This window comes from Camelus bactrianus, chromosome 2 (assembly GCF_048773025.1).
Source record: "Camelus bactrianus isolate YW-2024 breed Bactrian camel chromosome 2, ASM4877302v1, whole genome shotgun sequence".
Lineage (NCBI taxonomy): Eukaryota > Metazoa > Chordata > Mammalia > Artiodactyla > Camelidae > Camelus > Camelus bactrianus.
In genome coordinates, this window is record NC_133540.1 from 45321951 (window position 1) to 45345609 (window position 23659).

Here is a 23659-nt window from a genome sequence, read left to right on the forward strand (position 1 = left end):
GCAAAAAGTCCTGATAAGTTGGAGAAAGCTACTAGAAGATCTTTAATACTAAGCCAAGAAGTTTCTACCTTATTTTGTAGTAACGGGAAACATGTGACAAAAGATAAATCTAGATGACTCTGGAAGATTCATTTCTAAACCTTTTACAAGCTTGGCAGCAAGGATGCTCAGCAGGTCTGAGTTGTTAGCTCAAAGGAAAAATGGGCCCATCCATACCCCGGGAGTTCCTAAAGCATCCCCTTTCTAAACTATTGTTACATAGTCACTTAGACATTTCCTGCCCTGACCTACACATATGTAAAGCATTACAGAAGTGGAGGCCATTCTCTACTGAAATGTTGTTTGGCCTTAGTGCATAAAGACCATCTATGCCTGGTGTAAGCTATGGTATAAAAAAAAAAGAGCTTGAGAGATTGCTTGCACTCTACTACATCTTAGAGGTTTTCTTTGGTAAACTGTGTATCATGGACATAACTCAGCGTTAATGGGTCCATGACCCTACACAGAGTAACATCCAAAAAGGGTATAAGCAGGTTAGAAAAACAAAAAAGTATTTGTTAGGTGAACCAAATTAAACACCATCATTACAAAATAGTTATGGTACCTTGCTCTTAATAGCTAACCAAAAAATCTTTTCCTTCTGTCTTTAGCATAAATAATTACTTGTCAGCTCACACCATTTATTAGATCCCATTAGCCTTTAAATGAGGATTTATTATCTTCTCATGAAAATGCCTTAAATGATTACTTCAGCTCTTGCCCCATACCAAAATTGCTTTCCCCAAAGTCTTTAATAAGCTCTTCAAGCTAATTCAGAATCATTACTTGTCACTGTCCTTTATAGAGCTTGCTATTAGCACCTCCAACTTCAAAAAACATTTATTGTACATTTATCATATGCCAGAGAAGAAGAAACACAATTCTATCCTGATGGAAACACAAATAATGTTTCCTTTTATTAAATTTAACTTTTTAATCTAATTAAGGTATAACACACAAACATACATATACGTACACACACCTAGAGAAGTGCATAAATCATAAGCATCTATCTCAATGAGTAGTCAAAAGTGAACAGACCTACAGAACCACCATTCAGGTAAAGATAGAATTGCTAGCATCCTAGAAGTACTCATGCTCCTGTCACTACCCTCTCTTTCTTCCTAAAGATAAGCAATATGCTGATTTCAATTCTATAGATTCATTTTCCGTTTTTGAACTTTATAAAAAAAAATCATAACGTATGGCTTCTTTCATGGAAACTTATCTTCCTGAAATTCATCTATAGTTTGTGGCTCTATAGCAGAGGTCAGCAAAGGCCAAAATTTGTTTCTGTAAATGGTTTTACTGGAACAAAACTGCATCCACTTGTTTACATATTGCATATGGTTGCTTCACTGCTACTGCAGAGTTGAGTAGTTGCCACAGTTAATGTATGATCCATAAAGCCTAAAATATTTATAATGTAGCTCTTTACAAAAAAAAGTTTGTCCATCCTTGCTCTATGGTATTCTACTGTATGATCAAATCACAATTAAAAAAAATCCATTCTACTATTGATAAGCATTCAGGTCCTTTCCAGATTACAGCTATTATAAATAATGTTGCTGTAAATATGTCTTCCCAAATCAATAATTTTGGTTAACAGACATACATTTTTATTGAGTATTTACTAGGACTGGAGTTGCTGAATCAGGGAGTACATTTCAACCTTAGTAGAAAATAGCAAATACTTTTTCAGAGTGGTTGTACCTAACTACATTCCCATTAGTAGTATATTAAAGTTCCTATTGCTCTACATTCTCATCAACACTTGGTATTGCCAGTTTTTAAAAACTGAGTCTTTTTGAAAAGGACAAAACTACAGATGTACACAACAACTCTGGTGGACCTCAAGGGCATTATGATTTAAAAATATCAGTCTTAAAGGGTAACATGCTGTATGATTCCACTGATAAAACATTCCGAAAATGACATTATAGAGTGGCTACCAGATGAGAAACAGAGGGCAGGCAGGTGGATGTGAGTTTAATAGCACAAGGGAGATACTGGTGGTGATAAAACAATTCAGTGTCTTGACTTTAATGGTAGTTATGTGAATCTACATATGAGAAAATGACATAGAACTATACACATACATATAAAATAAATGTCAATTTCCTGGTTTTAATATTGTATTTTAATTTTAAGATATAACTTTGGAGGGCTCTTGGTGAAGACTACACTGGACCTCTCTGTACTATTTTTCCAATTTCCCCTAAATCTGTAATTATCTCAAAAATTTGAAAAATTTAAATATGTAGGCACTGATAGGTGTGTTACCTCATTGGGGTTTTAATTTACATATCTCAGATTACTAATAATGATGAAAACTTTTAGTATATTTTATTTGGATAGCTTTTTAGGGAAGTGATTATTTCTGTTGCTCATTTTTCTATAGACTTGTCTTTCTCCTTGATTTGTAAGAGCTCTCTATAAAATGTTGTAAATGCCTTTTTCCACTCTGTAACTTGTCTTTTCACGCTTATGGTGTCTTTTGGTGAAAACCTTCTTTTTAATGTAGTATATTTTATCTATCATTTCCTTCATTGTGTTATTTCCTGTTTAATAAATCTTTCTGTTCTAAAACATCATGGAGTTAGTACCTTAATCTGTAAGTTTTATTATTTTGAATTTTCATTTAGAACTACAATATATCTAGAACTGACTTTTTGTGTATGGTATGAGATAAGGGTCAATGTGCACTTGAAAAGAATGTGAATTCTGCAGATGTTGGATGTAGTATTTCATTTGTCAATTAAGCAAAGTTTGTTAACTATGTTGGTCACATTTTGTACATCCTTAGTGAGTTTTTCATCTGCTTGCTGTATCTTGCATTTTTCTTGATAACATTTATTAAAATCTTCCCTATGATTATAAATTTGACTATTTGCACCTGTCAATTTTTGTCTTATATATTTTAAGGCTATGTTACTAAATGTATACAAAACTAATATATTTTCTGGGGCAACTAAATGTTTTATGGTTATGAAATGTCCCTTTTTATCTTGAATAATTCTTTTTGCCTTAAAAATATACTTTATCAATAGAGTTACACCAACTTTGTTGTGGTTAGTGTCCCTATTTATTTAAATCTACACATATTTACCCTTTCCATTGCTCTTCATTCCTTTATGTACCTTCAACTTCTTTCTGGAATCATTTTTCTTTGCCTAAAAAACTTCCCTTAGTATTTCTTTAACACATATCTGCTGAAAATAAATTTTCTCAGTTTTTGTATGTCTGACGGCTATTTCATTTTTAAATAGCTTAACTGAGATATAATTTACAAACCATAAAACTCACTTATTTTAAATGTATTATTCAATGATTTGTTTATCTTTATTTCCTAACATTAGTTCTCTTCCAGTACTGTGATTATACCATCCCATTGTCTCCTGGCTTCCATTATTTCTGCTGAGAAGTTAGCTGTAAGTCTTACTATTGATGCTTTTAAAGAAATCTGTCTTTTTTCTCTGGCTTTTGTTATTTGTTGTCAGCAATTTTAAATTATGGCCTTGATGTGGTTTTCTTTGTATTTATATTCTTTGGAGTTTTTAGGACTTCTTGAATTTATCCCTCACTATATGTTTCATCAGTTTTGGTAAAATGTCAGCCATAATCTCTTCAAATAGTACTTCTGCCTTATCCTCTCCTCCTCTCTTCTGAGAATCCAATCAAATGTATGTTTGAGCTTTTGACTGTATCTCCTACTTCTAACACTCTTTTCTGTATTTTCCATCTTTTTTTGCTCCATGCTTCAATCTGGATTTTTGGGGGGTTTTTTTGACTCATCACAGTAATTCTGTATTCAGCTGTATTTTTCTACTGTTAAATTAATTCACTCCACAGAGTTACATTTTTCATTTCTGGAATTTCAATTAAATTCATTTTTAAAATTTTCATTTCTTTTATGAAATTCTCCATTTTATCTTTTTAAAAATGCATATTAACAGCAACAAATTTAAAGTGAATTTTATAACTCTTATCTGGATTTCTATGCATCTGTCTCTATTTTTTGTTGTTCCTTTTTTTTTTTTTCCCATCTTGTCTTCTTGTATGCCTAATTATTTTTTGAGGGCCACACACTATTACTGAAAATCTGAGGCTTAGGATGGTATTTTACTCCAGAAAGAAATTGTGTTTGCTTCAATTAAGTAGCTACACACATCAGCCTGTTGATCCAATGAGGAATTAAAATGATTAGAAGCTTACACTACTTCAAGACAAAAATAAATAAATAAAATTTAAAAAGAAGCAGCTTTCCCTACTGAGATCACATCTTTTTAAGTTCACCCTAATATTCTAGGATATAGGACTTTAGAGTTCCCAAAGCCTGGAAGGCTTACTAGATGTCCCCCTCTAGTTTCTGAACTCTAAGCCCATGAGTTTTTCAGAAAATTTGTTTTAAGTTTCTCAGTTGCTTCTTCTGGAACTGGCAGATGCCTCTAAGGGAAGTGCAGACTTGAACGCCAGTCTTATTTCTTTAGATTTCCTTCTTCCAAATTTTGACCACATGATTCTTTACTGTCTTGTTAGTGCCAGTGTGCCTTCATGTGGATTTTTAAACCTACTTTTATAGTTCTTCTCAGCAGAAGGGCTGATATGAATTACCTAGTCTAGCACAACCAGATGTACAGCCAAAGTCTAATTTTTGTTTTTGTTTTTATAAATTTATACCTTGCCTTGCTCAAAAAGGGACCAAAGAGACAATAATCAGTGGATAAGAAAGACTTGTAAACAAGTTAATTACATTTCAGTATAAGTTAAAAATAGGCACATATGAGGTAAAAAGTTAGAATTTAAAAAGTGATTTTTTTCCTGAGGTGGATAAAAATAAAAGCTATTGAAGAGGTATTTCCTGGGAAAAGTAAAATTTGAACTGGGTTTTGCAATCTAAAGGATGAAACGAGTTTGGCAAGTAAACAATGTAAAACAATACTGCAGGCAGAGGAAATAACACATGCAACTTGGTATTTATGGAGTATAACTTTTAAAACTGAAAGCAGTGGCACAATGAAGATGCATATGTAAGAGCCAAATTATGAACTGTTGTTTGCCAAGAATTTGAACTTTATCTTGAAGAGAGTAAAGAAGCAATGAAGAACATTAAGAAAATTAGGGAAATGGTCAGATTAATATTTTAGAAATTTGAGGAATTTGCATTATTTTCCTTGGGATCACTTACTTTGAAAATAAAGTAAGCCTGAAACTATCTGCAGCCATCATTGCCACCTCATGGAGAAAGCCTGACTTAAATGAAGCTAACACAGAGGAAAAAAGACCAAAGACAGGGGTAGAGAAATGCCAAATCATTCTTTGAAGTCTTAGATAAAGACATGCCAGGAAGCAAGTACTGCTTCTCGGGTTTCTGGTAGTAAATTCCCTCACTTGCTTGGAAGAAGAGAGGAAAGGAGAAAGAAAGAAGACTACTTGGACAAGAGGAAAGCTAGAAAGAAATGAACCAGAGCCAAGAGCCTAGGGTACAAACCATATGGAGAGATGGTTCAGGCCAGAACTGTCACATGGCAGGAGGGATGGATAGGAAAGGATGGACAGGACCTAGTGACAAATGTTGGAAGTCAGAAATTGATGAAGATTCCTAAGGCACCCAACAAAAATTAAAAAATATAAAAGACAGAATTAGGGTATGTTTCCTTTAATTTTTTTAAATGGAGACAAAATATAAATGAGATACCTGTGGAACATGAAAACAGTTAGAATATTGGTTATATAATTCTACTGGTTATATAGTTCAAGAGTCCCACAAAGACGTGAGGAAATCATTAGCACATAGTTAATGATTAAAAACCTAGGAGTAAATTCTCTCACTTGTGGACAAGGTAACAAAGTAATAAAAGAAGCAGGTCAAGGATACAACCAGGGAAAACCACATTTAAAAAGCAATCAAAAATAGTACATTTAAAAATGGTTGAAGTGGTAAATTTTTGTATGTATATTTTAATACACACACACACACAAAACCAGACACCCCCCAGTAAAGGCAAGCAGACCACCTTGTCATGCCATAAGCTATGAAAAGTACTAAAAAATGAGGATATAACAGTTGCATATATGACTCATCTTGAGAGAGCTCTAACCTGACCAAACATGAAACACTTTGAACATCAAAATGAATGACAGGAATGGAATGGTATACATTTTAGACACCATTTAGTGTCAACGGTATACTGACACTGAAAAGATAAAAAGAAAAGAGAAAGTTAAAATTTTTAAAAAAGGAGTGGAAAGTTCTCTTTTACAGAAGAATGCTAACTAATTAACATAGAGGGAATAACAAAAAATTATCATCTTATAAACACCATAGTAATAACTGATTCAGGCAAAAATCATCAATGGAGGGTAAAACACTGAGTGAAGACTGCTGGGAAACACAGTTTTAAAATATCACTCCAGAGATCGCTTATTAATTACAAAGAAAATCAGGTACCTTCACCTGTTTGAAGAAATATGAAGAGAAGAAATATGGTGGACACCATGATAACTAAATGACTGATTCTGGAACTGACATCTTATGTCTCCTGAGGTGAAGTACTAAGTAGGGCACATCAACTATATAATACTCTTGCCAAAAATATTTAACCTGAAACTAATCATGTAGCAACACCAGGCAAACCTAAACTGAGGGACTATTGGCCTTTATTCTTGGATTCTTCAAAAATGTCATTGTCGTAAAAAAAAATAAAATAAAATAAAGCCAAGGAACCGTTCCAAATTAAAGAATATTAAAATCATACAATTCTAAACATAATGTGTGATTCTTGGAGTTGGTATCGAAAAAATAAAAGTAAGTTTTAAAGGACAATATTAGGACAACTGGAGAAATCTAACTATAGACTATATATATTAGATATAGCAGTCTATCAACACTAAATTTTCTGTGTTTGATAGTTCTGGTTATGTAGGAGAATGTACTTGTTTCTGAAAGACACAAGCTTTGCATTTGGGGATAAAGTAGCATAGTGTCTACAACTCTCAAGTGGTTCAGAAAAATGTACATATATATTATATACATCTACATATGTATTATGTAGAGAGAAAAAGCAAATATGGTAAGATGTTAACAAATGTTGAATCCAGGTGAAGGTTATACTGTTGTTCATTATATTATACTTACAACTTTTCTGAAGGTTAAATAAAGACTTGGAGGGAATAAAATATAAATGTATATTTCTGATATATAAATATGTTTATACTATATATAGAAAACTAATACAGGTTAAAAATATCTTTCAAAAGTATGTATTTTATACTTATTTATAACTCATATTGTCAAGAAGAGGACAAGGGGAAGCTGAACCAGCAAGGAAGGTTTCCCTCAGCCATATTTCTTTAAAGAACCCTCGGTGCTTCAACTTCCTGACCTCCTATTCATCCACTATATGAACTGCAGTCTAGATGGTAAGTACAATGGGGTAAACATTAGGAAAAGACAAATTTTAAGGACAAAGTTGACCTTAGAAAAAGTAAGAAATCAGTGGAGAAAAAAAATTCAAGATATAGATGAGCTAGAATATACCTCTTTATGGATCATGATCTCAGAAACCATTTATTTTCTTGCCTTCTTCAAGTAAAACTACAAATAACTACTTCTATTTTTCTCTCCTAATAACCACCAGCAGACATTCCTATCTCTTTTGCTCCCTCTCTTCTATTTCTTCAGTGTCTGAAAAGTTTGATCATTCTTTGAGCTTTAGTTCTTCCTTTTATACTAAACACTCTAAAATCTACATTTCTGGCTTTCTTATCATCTCTAGTATATAGAGAGATGATAAAAGACATTTTACGTAAATAGACACCATGACACTGACTCAACATTTCCAAATGTGATCTCGGTATCATTTCCTCCCAGTCTTTTCTTGTTAATGTTTCTATTTCTATCGCATTGGTACAATAAATTGTTTCTTTAAAATCCTTTCCCAATTCTGGCATTTCTTCAATTCTCTCAAAGCCTGGAATATAACTGGTTTTTAATAAATACTTGTTTAAAAAAATGCTATTCCTTTGGTTCAGCATTTCACTTTACCCTTGGACTATTATAAATAAGTTTAAACTCAACTTCTGCCCTCCCCTGCTTTGACCTACATTAATGCCTCTGTTAGATTAAATCTTATTAAGCTATATTTGGTTATATTCCTTTTCTTTATAAGAAATGCAATCACTCCATATTCTAAATTCCTACACAGCTTAAGAAACTTCACAATCTGGTCCCATCCCACCTACCCAAACAAACTTCAATTTCAGTAAAGTGCCGTAGTACTAATGCTTAACTTATAGAAATTTGATTATACTTGTTCAGCAATAACAATTACTTTTTTCAAGTGATTATTTTTTAATGCAACCACCATCCTACTCAGTGAACATATGCACTGATATAATTAAAACCAAAAGTGTTAACTCACATAAATAAAAATCCAACAAAAGGAAGTATACGTTTTAATAATGTCCTGACCACTAAAAGTGTCCAAACAGGTATACACTTTAACCATAACCTCAGGAACCTAATTTTACAACTAAAGGCTTTCATGTTTTAAAAAAGGGTTGAGAAACACAGAGCAACACTGACTAAAAGTTAAATTATTTTAAAAATCAGCTTCTTAGGAAAAAGATGACCACGAACAGGGTCACCAAGTTAGAATCTTCACAAATTTGCTAAAATAGTAAGTATTCGAATATTTTACAAATATGATCCTGCTACATTATTATAGATATGATAAATATAATATGCATAATATGATGCAGGGCTATACTTAAATTCACATATGTATTTTACAAGTGGCTTAAGGGAGTTTTAAAGAGTATTTTGGCCATACTCAATTTTCAACTTAAAAAGAACTCTAGAACTAATTCCCAAGTAACATTTAACTCCATTGCATTAGAGAATTCACATACCTAGATCTTCTTAGACCAATCAATGTTGAGCAACTTTTCTTTACTAAAGAAATAATAAAGATTGTAAACTGTGTATTTTTCATAAATTTTATCTTTATCAGGATATTAATAAGTACATTTGTGTTACACATCACTGCAACTCCATCAACGAAGGAGTAGGCTAGAATTTTAGAAATTACAAAGACTGCATTGTAACACTATCTTTGAAGGAGATACTTTAGAAACTGATTTGTTTTTCATTTATTGACTTACATATATTGCTTCAATATTGAATTATTGGTCACTCTTCAACACACTTTCTTTGAAACAAAAGATTTTCATCATCACTGTTCTTAGCAATAATTATAAGACTTTAACATTTATTCAAGAGATAGTCTACCCACTTCTAGCATCAGAGGTTACTTTCTGTCTTCACCTCTCTTTTCTCCATTTCCCCCCTTCAAATCAAGCCAACTGGCTGCCTTCACTACTATGTATAAAATAAGCTTCAAGTATATATTATATAGTACAAGGAATATAGCCAGTATTTTTAATAACTTTAAATGGAGGATAATCTATAAAAAAATTGTGACTCACCATGATATACAACTCAAACTAATACTATAAATCAACTATGCTTCAATTAAAAAAAAAAAAGATGGTTATAACAACTTAATCTAGCACCAAAAATGGTTTATGAGTTCCTGTTGTACCATTCTTTGCAAGGACTTAATATCGTTAGACATTAATTTTATGATGTAACAGTTATGATCTTCTGCTTCTGCCTGTGATGGAATAACTGATACAAGCCTACAATTCTAAATAAAAATAACCGTGAATTGATATAAAATAAGTATTTTTAGCACTGGGTAACTAGCAATGTCAAGACCTTGACCTCTGAGAGAAGAGAAATTCACAAGGTGGACTCCACAATCACCCCAGTTCTCTTTTTCAGTACAACTTCCCACCCATGGCACAACACGCTTCAGCCCAAGCAAAGCATGGCTCTCCTGCTGAGCTGTGAAGGTAGTGCTTAGCATTCAGGGAAACTGAAGCTGTGGAATCTGTGGAGCAGAGCACTGAGGAAGAGGGAACTAATCAGAGTTGGAGGCAATACATTTGAGTAAGGGTCAGACCTCTGTGAATCCTTGGCTGAGGCTGAGCTACAAATATGGAGGATAAGACTCCCTGAAATATATCTAAAAAGGGTGCCGTAGGGTTGAGCTAAACAGATATATTAAAGATCTAATGGTGTTGGGAGATGACAGCATACAGACCCAGCCGAGAATGGAGACCCCCTGTTAACCACTCATTAACACCCAGGGAATCCAGGTGAGACACTCTTTAAAAATTAGGCCATACTATAAAGTAAGGCTCACATCTTATAGTAAGACCTATTCTAGATTCCCTAGCAGAGCCTAACACAAAACCTGACAAGATGTTGAGTTTGGAGGTGAAGCTTTGTCAAGTTAGAAAGGCTTCCCACAGATCCAACATGACAAACAGTAAAACAAAGCCCACAAAATTCCAAGCTGGCCAGCCAATAGAACAAAAAAATCAATATTCCTCATAGGAAGATGACATAATCTATAATCTCTACAGTATAATATTTACAATGTCTGGTAAAAAAGGTTTTAAATTATTAGATGTGAAAAGAAACAGGAAAATATAACACATAGTTAAGAAAACGATGACAACAATAATCAACAGAAACTGTCTTCCAGATGTTTCAAATGTTGGATTTTAAGATATGAACTTTAAAGTAACTATTATATAGTTAATGTTTGATGAACTGAAAGAAAAGATGGTCTTAATGAGTGAACAAATAGGGAGTCCCAGCAGAAAAAAACTATAAAAAAATATAAATTGTAGAACTGAAACTTTGTACTTGGATGAGATTAAAAACAGAATGGATAGGGGGTGCCAAGATGGCGGAGCAGGATGCTCTTACCTCATCCTCTCCCGTGAATATACCAAGAAAGACATCTATGGACCTACCCATTACACTCAGAACACCTGCCAAAATTTGACAGAACATCGCCTACTTCAAAAGACAAAATTCCTCAAAAATCTGTAACCCTAAGAGGCAAAAGTCTAAACATTTACTTCAGAAGAAAGAAACCAACACAGGAAAAGCCAAGGATCTACAGACATCCTTACACATGAGGATGTCTACTAGAAATCTACAGATGTCTCAAATTTCCTATCTCTACATAAAGTCAGAATCAATGTTGGGAAACCAACACTTCCACATTCTTTGAAAATAAATTAGAAAGGTCTCAAAAACATAAAATAATACTAAAATTAAATTCTGACTTAAAAGATTCCAACAGGTAACACAATAAGAGCAAGAGGTACTAATAAAATCTTGAACTTTCATAACAGAAGGAAAGTAACTGAAATGAAGAGAAGACTGAGACTGATGAACTCAACCTGAGGGACGTGTTGAGAGCATGCTCAGAGTGAAGAGTCAGCAAACCTGATACTACTGGCTCCACCACTGATTGGCTGTGTTAGTTTCATAACCCTTTTCAAATTGTGTAATGCCATCTATAAAATGCGGACAAAAACTTCCTCCAGAGTTACTATAAGATTGATATAGGAACATGGAAAGCATCTTAGTACATGGTTGGCATAAAGGCTCAACCAAAAAAACTTCATTACTCTTTTTTTTAATTGAAGTATAGTTGACTTGCAATGTTGTGTTAGTTTCTGGTGTGCAGTATGGTGATTCAGTTATACACTTTTTTTCGTATTATTTTTCATTATAGGTTGTTGCAGGATGTTGAGTATGGTTCCCTGTACTATACCGTGGGACCTTGTTATTTATCAATTTTATATACAATGGCTGGTATCTGCAATTTCTGAACTCCTAACTTGTCCCTCCACTCTCCCTGTCCCACCTGGTGACCATGGTTTTGTTTTCTGTGTCTGTGAATCTGTTTCTGTTTTGTGGATGAATACATTTGTGTCCTTTTTTTAGATTCCACTTATGAGTGATGTCATGTGGTATTTTTCTTCTTCTGTCTGACTTGCTTCACTTAGTATGATAATCTCTAGGTCCATTTATGTTGCTGAAAATGGCATTGTTTGGTTATTTTTTTGTGGCTGAGTATATTCCACTGTATATATGCACTACATTTTCTTTATCCACTCATCTGTCAATGGACATATGGGTTGCTTCCAGGCCTTGGCTATGGTGAACGGTACTGTGGTGAACATTAGCATGCATGCATCTTTTTGAGTTGGAGTTTTCTCCAGATACATGCCCAGAAGTGAGATTGCTGGATCATATGGTGGCTCTATTTTTGTTTTGGGGGGGAACCTCTATACTGTTTTCCATGGTGGCTGCACTGAATTGCATTCCCGCCAGCAGTGTGTGTGTGTTTGGGGGGGGGGGTTCCCTTCTCTCCACACCCTCTCCAGCATTTGTTATTTGTGGACTTTTTAGGGATGGTTATTCAGATTGGTGTGAGGTGGTACCTAGCTGTAGTTTTGATTTGAAATGCTAACTACTCTTAACATTCAGTTCTGGGCACGATAATTTAAGGTGGGCACTGTGACCAAATGGGCCTTATGTATGTCCAGGAGTGCAAAAGAGATGAAAAGAGATCGAAAAATCAAACCATCTGAAAAACACTTGCAACAATCAGGCAGGTTTAACTTGGACTAGGGACAGTAAAGGAGGCAGGATGACTGAACATCTAAAAGACTCATATGGAAGCAGATTTATTTAGCAGAGCTCAAGGAAACAAAGCTTTAAAAATCACACAGTGGCAGATTCTCAGCTCTCTGTTAGAAAGAATAACATGTTCAAAAATGGAATAGATGGCTTTTGCAAGTTACTGCAAGTGCTCAAAGAGAAGAAACAAAAAAATAGGAAACACTTAAAAGGTCTTCCCCAGCTCAGTAAAGGCATCAGAAATGCCAATACACTTCCTTCTGATATTCTGTTCTCCATTACAAACTTACCAAGTAGTAGCCTGATAGAGGCAAAATTAAGATAGTCTGATAATCAGATTAGACTGAGATTATTTTGTTATTGCTAAATTTAGCATTACTAAAGAGCAGTTGAATTTCCTGTGTTCCATGGAGGCTCCTTGTGATCCTTATTGTTCAAAATCAAACATGTTTCTTTATTATATGAAAAAAAAAATGGAAGGAAGATGGCAGACAAAAGTTAGTGAAAATGAAGACAGATTTGTAGACATAATCCGACCTATGAAACAGAGAATATAGATAAAAGAAAACAGAAAGAACCTCAGGGGTCACTACTGAATGGTATAACATACATGTAATTAAAATCCCCAAATTAAAAAAAGAGTAAGATTAAGAGTACAAAGAAATAATAGCTGAAAGTTTCCCAAATTTGAAGAAAAACTCCAAATTCTCGTCCACGAATTTCAGTTATCCCTAAATTGGAAAAAGTTCAAAGAAAACCACACTGAACAGACATCATAGTAAAACTGCTGAAAATCAGCAGTTAAAGTGGAAATCTTGAAGGCAGCGGGGAAGGGTTGGGGGCGGGGGTGTGGGGTGACAGATTACATACGAAGGAATAATACAAATGACTGACTTCTCATTAGAAACAGTAAAGTCCAGAAGACAGTGGAATATCATCCTTAAAATGTCAAAAGGAAAAACTCAACTCAGATTCTATACCCAGTGAAGATATCACTCAAAAATCAGGGTCAAATAAAGATATTATCAGGTAAACAAACAAAAGCTGAGATGACTTGTCAGTGGACTTACACTACAAGAAATGCTAAAACATGTTCTTTAGGCAAAGAGGGAAATAATATCACATAAAAACTGAAATTATAAAAAGGAATAAAACGGGTAAATATAGAAGACTACGGTATTTCTTTTCACAATTTCCTTAAAAGACAATTGTTTAGTTTAAAGCAAAATAATAACATTTTAAGATGGGGTTTAGAGTATGTTTAAAAGGATATGACAACACTAGCCCAAAAGTAATACAATTATATTTTTGTAATTATATATTATATATTTGTAAGCCAAAAAGTATTAAATTTCAGACGAGAAGTGAAAAGTGTGAAATGATACTTATTGTCACTAAACAGATTTTAAAAAGTTAAGGAGGCATATTATAAGTCCTAGAGTAATCACTAAAAAATAAAAAAAAGTTTAAATAGGCATAACTAAGAAGCCAAAAGAGAAAATAAAATGTAATATTATTATAGTGTTTGATAAACTCCAAGAGGTCACAAAAAAAAAAAGATTTTAAAGGAAACAGACACATTAAAACTAGTAAGACCTAATTATGTGATGTCTACAAGAAACCCTCCTTTAAAATAAAGGCACTAATAGGCTGAAAATAAAAAGATAAAAGGAAGAAAACTGGTAATGTCAGCTTCAAGACAGGCATTACAAGAAATGATGAGTTGATTCATCAAGAATACATAACTATATATGTACATATGTATACAGCATCTCATAACAAATGCATATATATGTGTCTAACATATATTTATATATGCATTTAATAACAGAGCTACAAAATTCATGAAACAAAAACTGACAGCTCTAAAGGAAGAAATATAAAAGCTTGAATCATAGCTGAAGATTTTAAATCCCTCTCTGTATTTCATATAAAAAAGAAAAAAAAAGAAAAAAAGTCTACATGATATATAAGAACCACCACCTGGTCTAATTGACATTTACAGAAAATCACACTTAAAAATTGCAGATAGTAAATTATTTCCAATGATACATAAAATTCTCCATCAATATGGACCACATGTTGGGCCATAAAAAAGGCTCAATAAATTTCAAAAGACACATTTGCAAACATACTCTCTGACCTCAAAGGAATTAAATTAAAAATCAATAAATGAAAGGTATCTCAAAATATCCTCAACACTGAATTGTACCTTTAAAAATGGTTAAGATAGTATGGCTATTTTACCACAATAAAAAAATTTTTAATCCCCCAAATATTTAGAAATTTTTAAAATATACTTCTAAATAATCTATAAGTCAAAGAAGAAATCACAAGGGAAATTATAAAATATTTCAAACTGAATAATAAAAACATAACAGATCAAAATCTGTCTGATGCAGCTAAAGTAGTGCTTAGAAAAAAATTTATAGCTTTAAATGCCTATAAAAGAAAAGAAGAAAAGTTTACTAACAAATTGTATGTTTCTACTTTAGGAAGCTAGAAAAAAAAAAAAAAAGAAAATTAAACCCCAAATAAATAGAAGGAAGAAATAATAAAGAACAGAAATCAATGATACAGAAAGGAAAACACTGAGAACATAAGACAGTATTATGCACATGAAACATTACTCACTGTAACTTTATTTTACAATTTCCTAATTAACCAAAAGGATAAGCATTTTTCATTTGTCTATTAGCCACTTGGATTTCCTCTTTTGGAAAACCCTACCCAAGTCTTTAACCTATTTTTTAATATGGCTTTCTGTTCTTGTCTGTTGAGTCATAAGAATTTTCTATAAATTCTGGATAATCATTTTTGGCTGTATATATGCTCTCAATTTGTAAATTATTTTTAGCTTCCGTATTGTATTCTTTAATAAATATGCTTATTTTTAACAATATAAAATTCATCAGTAACTTTATGGCCACCTGTTGCTACATGAGTAAGATGTCCTTGGTTCTCTATTCTCTCAGATTATTTATAAATGTGTTACCAACATCTTATTATTTTAATTGTTTTAAACACATTTTTTAGGGGGGTGGGTATAGCTCAATGGTAGAGTGTTGCTTAGCATGTATGGGGTCCTGGGTTCAATCCCCAGTACCTCAATTAAAAATAAATAAATAAGCCTAATTATCTCCCCCCAAAACAAAAAAATAAGTATTTTTTATTATTAATTTTGTAAAAAGTCTTGACATCTGGTAGGGAAAGCCAACTCTGTGCTTTTTAAGAGTCTTTGCTACTGTTAGTTTTTTACACTTACATATAGATTTTGCAATCAGCTCTTCCAATAGAGAGAGAGGGAGGGGAAAAAAAAACGTTAGGAACTGCAATAAATTTCTAGATCAAAATGTTGAGGATTGTCTTTCTAATATTAACTCTTGCAACCTACAAATTATCTATTTATTTAGATCTCTTAATATCTTTTTAATAAAGTTTATAATGTTCTCCCAAGGACCTGTACATTTTTTGTTATGACTGAGTCCTAGTTCCTTCATACTTCTTGATGCTATTATAAATAGTAGCCTTTTTTGAAGTTTCATTTTGTTGGCTGCTGGAAGAAATTCAAAAAGATTTTTACACACTGACTTTTGTATCAAGCAACCTTGCTACAGTCTGATAATAATTCTAATAATTTATTTTTTAATTCCCAGGATTTTCCAAATAATTTTTAACTTCATCTTATTCTTTCCATAAATAAATGCTTTCAAATTTTTACTATTATGCATGATGCTAAATGCTGGTTCCTTTGCAGATATTTTTTATTCACATTATAGAAATTCATATCTGTTTTGCAAATTCTTTTTTCTAAATCATGTATTAGTTTATCAAATGCTATTGCTACATCCATTAAGTTTATATTTTTCTCTTCTAACCTCTAAATATGGCAAGTTGGTTTCCTAATATTTCCAAAATTCAAGCCTTACATTCCTGAAATAAACTCAATTTATTAAACTGATTATTTCATGAGTTTTAGAAAATTTCTAGCCCTATCTCTTCATATATTGCCTCTGCCCCATTCTTTACTTGCTCTTTCTGGAACTATAATTAGATCCGTACATTCTAACCCCATTCCCTGGACCTCTTTCATACCTTCCCTTTCACTCTGTGCTTTATTCTTGGTAATTTCTGCTGAACTCTTTCAATTCACTAATCCTCAGTGTCTCATTATCTTTGTCTTATATGCTGTTAAATGAAACCATTGAATTCTTAATTTTAAATCAACTTTCACTATCATAGGAGTTCTGTTATTTTCAAGTCTGCTTTGTTCTTTACTTTTCCTCTTCACATATTTTGAATCTCATCATTTATTAACTGAACCATGTGAACATTTATTTTATATTCTGTGACTGTTATTGTTTTGGTAATTCCAGCATCCAAAGTTATCTATGGGTCTCTTTCTGCTGTCATTTCTGCTACAATAATGCACTTGGTATCTTATTTCCTTGAGTGCTTAATCTTTTTTTTTTTCTCTGGAAGCTTAACTTACTTACTTAGAAAATAGCTATGGGAATATTTTTAGGCTTAGAATGAAGTCAGTCTACAATCAATGGACCAAATCTGGCCTGCAGCCTGTTCTTTGTAGAGCCCTCTAGCTAAAAACAGCTTTTACAACAAAGGGTTATATTAAAAAAAAAAAAATTGTAAAACAAAGAACATGATACAGAGACCCTAAATAGACTGCAAAGTAGAAAATATTTACTATCTAGCTGTGTACAGGAGAATTTGCCAACCTCTGAAATAAGTTTCTCTAAAGAGGATATAGGTTTGCTTATGCCAGGAACCTGATTTTTAACAATCCAGGACCACTTTATTTTCCTAAGTTCCAACTCTTTTCAGACTGAAATGTATTATGAATTTGAACTGCAAATCCATAAATGTTTGACCATTGAGTGGTTGCTTCTCAGAGCACTTCCCACTCGCCTCCATTCAGAACCAAGACACAGATATGCAATTTTTCTTGTAGCTTCTTCTCTTCACCCCTCAAATCAATTGTAAGTTTATTTTTAGTCCACACTTACATTGAAGATGTATTCCAGTCTTCTATTTTACTTCCTAGCTTGGGTGGATCCCAGGGTTTCTTATAACACGTTCATTAGGATGTGAATTTCAAAACTGATAATTTAGCTCATTGCCCTGAGTAAATGCCTATTTCTGAACTCAGTTTCTTTTCTCTGGATCTCACATTCAGTCAATCTGTAGAATGAGCATAACCTTATTTTTAAGATAATTTTTTCAATAATTCAATCTAAGATTTGTAGTTATTTTCCATAGGAGGGTTCTCTAGGAACCTAGTCATTCATATACTCACAAACAGAATCTTTGATCAAGCTCCTTAACTTGCATTCTGCTACTATAAAGGTATACATAACTGTGGAAAGAGCAGGAAATGGGGAACAAAAAAGGATGCTCAAAGAAAGGTGATGCTTGACCAACTCTGAAATACAAATAGGAGTTTGTGTGGCAAAGATGATGGAGCAAGAGCATTTTAAGACTTTGGGGTAGTATGAGCAAAAGCTCAGAGATGATAAGAGTATCTTTGGGAAACTCCAAATACTAGTGTACAGAGAGAAGAGTAATGAGATGAGGCTGGATAAGTAGAAATGGGGACATATAGAAGAATTCATGAAATATGAGAGCAATAACAAACAAGACTTAATGTGAGACAAGAGGGATACATCTGTGCCAATGTTTAGGGGCCAGAGAACTAATAACTAAGACAGGAATCATGGACTAACGAGGGAGTTGTGTTTTGTCTGAAAAGGGAAGGGAGCCAGAGAAGAAGGTTTTGAATGGAGAAATAATGAATTCAGTTCGGGGCATGCTGATTTTTAAAGAACTCTAGGACAAATATAATGAAATGTTCCAGGAGGCAGCTGACATTCAGGATCAAAATCTAGCCTAAACACCAGGGAGTTGGGATGAAAACAATATACAGTGGCGAATGAAGCTCTGAATAGAAAGAGTACTTAGGGAGAGCAGTGAGAGTAAGAATATACAGGTCTTAAGTCTAGGAATCGCTGACATTTAAGGAACAAACAAGATATAACTGAAAAAGAATGGCAACAGAAGTAGGGGGGAAAAAAGCAAGAGAATGTGCTGTAATGGGAAAGCCAAAAAGCTTTAAGAAGTTAACAGCTTCAAACGCTCATGACCAAGTAAGATCTAGATAGGATCTTAACCATCATTTTAAGAAATAAATCAATAATAATCTTGGTATTACTGTCCTCCAATTTCCTATCTGGTCTCTTTGGACTAAAGCCTCTCAAGTAAAATTCTCCAAAAGAAACAGCCTGTTGTCTCCCACTGCTCATCAGGAATCTTTGCTTTTTCTAAGAACTTTTATCTCCCATTTTACAAAAATGACTTTTTATCTTCATCACTCTCAACTCCTCCACCAGCCCTATAACCTGACTCATTTCGTTGAGAAAGATAAAATCATGTGAAGATTTTACAAACCCATCCACATCCATCTTCTATCTCTATTACCTGCTCTGGGTAAAGAACAGGGTCACTTTGAAAGAACAAAATCTCTATATGAATTGTTCTTAACTAGCAGTGATTTTACCCACAAAACTCTCCTCAAGGTACATTAAAAAATAATTGTCATGGGTGGTCAGGAGCTGCTGGCATCTAGTGGGTAGAGGCCAGGGATGATGCTAACCATCCTTTGTTGCACAAAAGAATTATTTGGTTCAAAATGTCAAAAGGACTGAGGCTGACAAACCCTGATCCACATGCCCTGAATCCTAGCCAGTCCCATATTCTCAAGAACTTAGCTCCATTTTCTGTTCCCTTCTATATCTTCAACTCTCCCTTTCCACTAGACCATTCTTATAACCATGTAAAATGTACCAGTACATCCTAATCTTTAAAAATATATTAATACACAAATACACATCCCCAAACTTTGATTCCTTATCTCCCTTCAGGTACTGCCATTTCTCTAATACCTTATACCAAGCTTCACTATTCATATTATATTATAAAATAAAATACTTTACTCATATATATTTGAATGTATTATATTCATATTTCAATATTCATATATTTTAATGTTCTACATTCATATTCCCATTTGTCATTTCAGACTTTTCCCCCAACTGTTCCACTGCGATAACTCAGCAAGTTTATTCCTTCCAATTTACAAAGAGGCTCTTAACTAAATCCAAGTGGTCAATTATGGTAGTTATTTATTGTCTAGATTTTCTGGATTAATTATCCTCATCCACCCACCCTACTCCCACCAATATCACCATTATGAATTACTTGGAGATTGCATTTTCAATAATCACGTCTACTACCATACTCCCAGCTCCCAGCATAGTCAGGCACTCAAATATATGTTGATGAATGAATCCCTGGCAGAGAGTTAATTTATTATAATGCTACCATATTTGAAGTAAATATATTAACATAAGGAACTGATTTGTGCAAGAGATTTTGGCTGGAATTAAAATAGTGAGGTAAAACCTGAAATTAGGTTTCCTGATTCACTAGTCTCTTCCTCAGGGAGAAATCAAGTCAAAACCACTTCTGAAGGGAGAATGACTTAAGCTGATGTGGGGCCTCATGTTGCCTGTGAGAGGAAAGCAATCTGAGGAAGTCTTTCAGAAAAAAGTGTTAAGAAGAAGAATTATAGAGCTTTGCATTTTAAAATTCACAACACAAAAGGACTAATGATGGAAATGTCTGACACTGTCGTGCCTGGGGAAGAACTCCACAGACAGCACTGTGCTGTCACAATTTCTAGAGTAAAGCCTGAAGCTTCTGTATTTTCTTTAAAATCCTGGTCTCCCCTCCATTTGTATCATTCATCATTCCTGGTCCCACACAATCACATGGCCTTTGTTCTTTCTTATAAACACCCAGTCTTTTACAGTTTTCAAAAGTTTTCACAAACCACTGAGGTAGAGAAGGACAAGAATGATCCCTATTTGAGGTTCAGAGAAGCTACTTTTTGGTCCAGAATTGCACTCAAAGGAATTTGCATAGGTTGACTCCTTGTCAGGAATAGGCCTTAATCATCTAGCAACTGGGTATGTTCTGTCACACAATACGAAGTCAGTGAAGCCAAGGAGAACTCTCGGAACTGATGCTTAGACCACCAGTGACAGCTTCACATAATATTCCAAGTACCAGACAAAGCTGACATACTGCACAACAGCAAATGCTATGAGCCTAAAGATGACGTTAACTGACTGACCAATGTGATTCAGAAGCTTCTAATTTGAAGGTTCTTCCTGAAATGCTGGGAACAAAGGCATGAATATATTTAGCTTTCCACATAAACAACTTTCAGAGGGTACACTGACTGAGGAACTGATTGAAATGGTTTCTCTCCTTTGTTGTGCAGATTCAAACTAAAAATTTCTAGTTAGGGAGAGGTTCATTAGAGATAGTAAACTGGGCAATTCTTGAGCCTCCCAAGTTCAGAGGCCAGCCAGCAATATGAGTGACAAGATACAGACAGCCAGCAGCACATCTCTTGGACGAAAGTCCTACCTGTATATCCTCTGTCAATAAAGCTGTCAATATTGTACAGGTTTACAACACAACCCCTAGCAGACCACTGGATAGGAAGACAAATAGCTATATACAAAAAACAAAGACAGACTCAACCTAACCTCGATTTTAGCCCAAGAACAATAAACCTGCAGCTCCGAAAACTGAGCAAGTCAGCTTTGGCTTGCCTCTTCTTGTTCTACACAACCCTATTCATGCTAGCAGGTTCTTAACATTGTCATAAAATATAGTGGACAGGAAAACGTGTTAAATATGCATGTGCAATTTGTTTAGAAAACACTCATATAACAACTACTAGAAACACAGCACTGTTACTATATTGGAACCCCTCTGTATTATACTCCCTTCCCACAGAAAACAACCCAAATCCTGTCTTACGTGAGAATTATTCCTGGCTATTTCTTTATATTACCTTCTGTGTATGTATGTATGTGTAATTTCTGAAAAATACATGTTTGATTTGACCTGTTCTTTAAGCTTTATGGTATATGTAACCTTACCTAACTTCTTACACTCAGCATTGTTTTCTAGATCCGTTAATAAAAATATGTGTATCTGTCACTCATTTTCACTACCATATAGTATCACATTATTTACTATACCCACAACATATCCAGTCAATTGCTGATGAACATTTTGGTTATTTACAATTTGTGAATATAATGAATAATTCTGCTATACTGTTATATATTGCTCCTGATGAATACTTCTCAGATTCCTTAGGGCAGTGCTGTCCAATAAAAACATAATGAAAACCACAGTTTTAAATTTTCCAGTAGCTACAATAAAAAGGTTAAAAAAAATAAAATTTTAACATTTTACTTAGCCAAACAAATTATTGTCTCAATATGCAATACTTACTAAAAATCACTGAAATATTTAACAGTATTTTTTCTTAAGTCTTTAAATTGTACATTTAAAGCACATCTCATCTCGGACTAGCCACATTTTGAGGCTCAATAACCACATGTAGTTAATGGCTACTATATTTGAACAATGCAACTCAAGAGCATATTCCTGAGTAGAGATGGTAAGCATAGGGCATGGCTTTACATTTTTTATTACCACCTTGCTCTAAATACTCCCAAATATTTCAGTCTGGTGTTTCAACTTTGCTAGTGTGAATTTTATGAAATATTTCATTGACATTTTAATTTGTATTTCTTTATTAATAACTTTGAACACCTTTTCATGATTTTAATTCATTCAATTACTGAACCTTTTGGCGTTATTTTTTATTTTACTCCTTTATATATTTGTTTTATAATACCTATCAAATCATGAATGGAAACCATCTTTTCTTCACTTTGTGGGCAATGTGTGCACTTTTTGATTTTTAATGAAACATTCTTTGTGAATTTTTCAATCTATCCTTTAAGATTGTGCTTTTTGTGTCCACTTAAGAAACCTCTCCCTACTCTGAAAGCATTAAGACCTTTTACTGTCATCCCTTAACAGCTTTATGCTTTTGCCCTTCACTGGAATAGATCTGAATGACACTGTAAGTCAGAAGTCTGTAACTTCACTTTTTCTCCCACACAACTACTCCAGCACTATGTATTAAAAATCAGATCTTCTCTTTGATATGCAACCCCACCTGTCATTTACCAAGTGCACATCCAACTGTTTCTGGACTTTCCATTCTATTCCTATGGTCTATATTATTCCTTTAATCTGCTAGAACAAGTCTCCTTGCTTCTAGGAGTGTGATGAGTTTCTTGACCCTTACATTTCCATACAACTTTCAGAATCAGCTTATCACATTCCTAAAAAAAAAAAAAGCTGTAGAAATATTTATTGAAATTTAATTGAGTTTTGAATTAATTTGGGGAAAATCATCCTCTTTACCACATTGATTTTTCAAACATGAACTCAGTATTTTTCTCCCTATTTGTGTCTTCACTAATGTTTTTCAATTATTATACCCCTCTCCTTAAAAGTCTGGTGTATCTTTTTAAAGATCTACCTTTTGGTAGGCAGAAGGGCCCCTCAAAGATGTCCAGATTCCAATCCCCGTAACATGTAATTATGTTCAATACATGGCAAAAAGAACCTTGCAGATATATCTGAGATTTTTTAATAAGTGATCTTAAGATAGGGAGTTTACTGTGAATTATGCAGAAAACTTTCTCCAACCACAGGCAGAAGAGATGCAGCAGAAGGGAGATAAATGCAAAGTAGGGCTCCACAAGCTGCTGCTGATTTAAAGACTGGGCAGTGCAATTTGACCAAGGTGGTCTGAAGGAGTCTGAGATGCTCCACCCAATCAAAATGGAAATGAAAGACTTTAACTCTACATGTAGCCACAAAGAACCAAATTCTGCAAACAATCCGAATGAACTTGGAAGTGATTTCTCACATAAAACCTATAGGTAACAGCCCCAGGAGGAACACCTGAAATTGTCTTGTAGATTCAGAGCAGAGAAACTGGTTGAGCTCACCCAGATTTCTGATCTACAAAATTAAATAATAAAATCGTGTTGCTTTATAGCTGCCAAATTGTGGTAATTTGTTGTG

The 23659-nt window shown here is 33.7% G+C and overlaps 1 protein-coding gene across 11 annotated transcripts in view; it reads right to left on the reverse strand.

Moving 5' to 3' along the window:
* LARP1B (La ribonucleoprotein 1B) overlaps positions 1–23659 on the reverse strand; it is a 105020-nt gene that overhangs the window by 41261 nt on the left and 40100 nt on the right. The gene's annotated exons all lie outside the window — the stretch shown is intronic.